The sequence below is a fragment of the Benincasa hispida genome, chromosome 2, assembly GCF_027475165.1.
Source record: "Benincasa hispida cultivar pf3 chromosome 2, pf3_genome.v1.1, whole genome shotgun sequence".
Classification (NCBI taxonomy): domain Eukaryota; kingdom Viridiplantae; phylum Streptophyta; class Magnoliopsida; order Cucurbitales; family Cucurbitaceae; genus Benincasa; species Benincasa hispida.
The window spans coordinates 24,097,731-24,100,120 of NC_143479.1; the positions used below are offsets into that span (position 1 = coordinate 24,097,731).

Sequence of the window (2,390 nt, forward strand, 5' to 3'; positions counted from 1 at the left end):
ATCCATCATTTCTTCTACTTGCCTTTGAATTTCATTGGTTTCGATTGTATTGGTCCTATAGGCCACCATATTTGGAAGCATTGTCTCGGGAATGAAGTCAATTTTGTGCTCAGTTCTTCTTAAAGGTGGTAGACTTGTATGTGTATCTTCATGTGGAAACATGTCATTAAATTCCTACAAAAGAGATTTAAAAGCACTAGGAAAACCATCATTAGAGTTAGGTTCAGTTATTAAACACATTCCTTTGCACATAAATACAAAGTTTGGTGCTTCGAATGAAAACGTATTCCTCTCTTCCCCCTTTCTCATAATCAAACTCACACTCTTTCTTTTTTCCTCGAAATCACTCTTTTTTCTATCTTGGTTTTCACGCAACTTTTGCCCCCCACTTTTCTCTTTTTTTCGCTCTTCTCCTTTAACTTACTTTCTTCTCCCCTCTCTTGATCCTCAAATTCTTTTCTTTTCTTTTTTAATTTCACTTGATCGCATTGTGCTTCATATGGAGATAATGGAAGCAAAGTAAACTTCTTCCCATTCAAAGTAAATGTGTACTTGTTCAACAAACCATCATATGCGATTTCTCTATCATATTGCCAAGGTCGGCTCAATAACATATCACTCGCATGCATAGGTACTACATCGCAAAGAACTTCATCCTTATATCTTCCCAAAATAAAAGAAATAAAAACTTGGGAGTTTACCTTCAATACTCCTTTGTTTGTTAACCATTGAAGTTTATATGGTTTTTGATGTGGACGAATAGTGAGTTGGAGTCTTTTTACAAGAAAACTACTTACTATATTTATGCAACTTCCACTATCAATCACCAAGCTAGATGGGGTTCATTCAATCAAGCACCTTGTGTGAAATAAGTTCTCCCTTTGATCTTCAACTTTCTCCTCCTTGATCTGCAAATTAAGTACTCTTCTTGCAACTAAGGATGTGGAGTTACCTTCTTCAATGTACTCATCATCAAAGGCTTCGGATTCTTCCTGAAGTTGGCCACCTTGTTCATCACATTCATCTTCCGAATCAATAATTTCATTTATTATGATCATGACTTTTTTATTGACACAATCTTCACTTGTGTGCCCTAATCTTTTGCACTTCCAACATTGAATAGAACTAGATTTCTCTCTTTCCTCCTTTGAAGCCTCATTATTTTTAGTATAGGGTGCTCCTGGCTTCCACTCTTTTAGGAGCCACAAACTTCCTTTTTTGTTCACCCATATTCACAAAACCATCCTTGTTCCAAATATTAGAATTGGAAAAGGTATTAGCTTTAGAATTATATCTCTTGGAATGTTCCTTTTCTTCTCTCAATTGTTCTTCAATTTTAATTGCATAAAGACACATATCTTCCAGGTATAGTTGTGGATATCTATCAATGAGATGAACAATTTCTCAATTTAAACCTCCAAGGAATCTAGACATGGTGTCTTCTTCTTCTTCTTGAATATTTGCTCTTTCCATCAAAGTTTCCATCTCTTAATAATATTCAGCTACACTTTTTGTTCATTGCCTCAAAACTTGTAATTTAGTTCTCAAATCTCTTTCATAATATTTTAGAACATACCTCTTTCTCATGGCTTTTTTAAGTTCTTCCTAAGTTTCAATGGGATCATCCTCTTTCCTCATTCTCTCGGATTTTAGATGTTAATACCAATTTCCCGTATGGTTAGTGAATTTGGCAATGGAAAGTCTCATCTTCTTATTCTCACTAAATGTGTTACAATCAAACACATGTTCTATCTTCCTTTCCCATTCCAAGTATGCCTCCGCATCCAACGTTCCACAAAATGGTGGAACTTTGAGCTTGATTCCACTATCTCTATCTTCATGGATTCTTTCTCCTCATCTAGGGTGCATATTATTTCTTCCTCTTCCTCTCACGTTTCCTCTTCCTCCAATTTGTCTTTCTTGTTCAACTAAGTCAAATACTCTCTCATCTTTTTGTAAGACTCTTTGTTGTTGTGCCCTCATTTCTTGTCTATCTTCCCTTATCATTTCCATCATGTCTTGAATGGCTTGAAGAATAGCCATATTAGTATCTTGTACTTGTGGTACTCCTTCAACCTGTAACATTTTAGAGTTAGTAATAAAAGGACCTCATCACACTTCTCACCAATTTCACTCAAGAACACTCGTGTTTATCACTCAAGGGTAGGCTTTTGGTATTAGGTCAAAGATGTAAGAGTTGACTTATATTTTTGGTGCAATCTCACTAAAATTTTGATAAAAACCAATTCAAAATGATCAACTCTCACAAACTAAGACTAGAGTAACTAAAATTAAGCTAGAAAAAAAAACAAATCTAGATTTTTTTTCTTTTTTTCAAATGGATGACAATAAACTTTCATATACCTTGGATCTTCGATTTCTTTTCTTCT

At 34.7% G+C, this 2,390-nt stretch overlaps 1 pseudogene; it reads right to left on the bottom strand.

Moving 5' to 3' along the window:
- Positions 1-317: 317 nt before the first annotated feature.
- Positions 318-1,232, bottom strand: LOC150037747 (uncharacterized; annotated as a pseudogene).
- Positions 1,233-2,390: the final 1,158 nt, after the last annotated feature.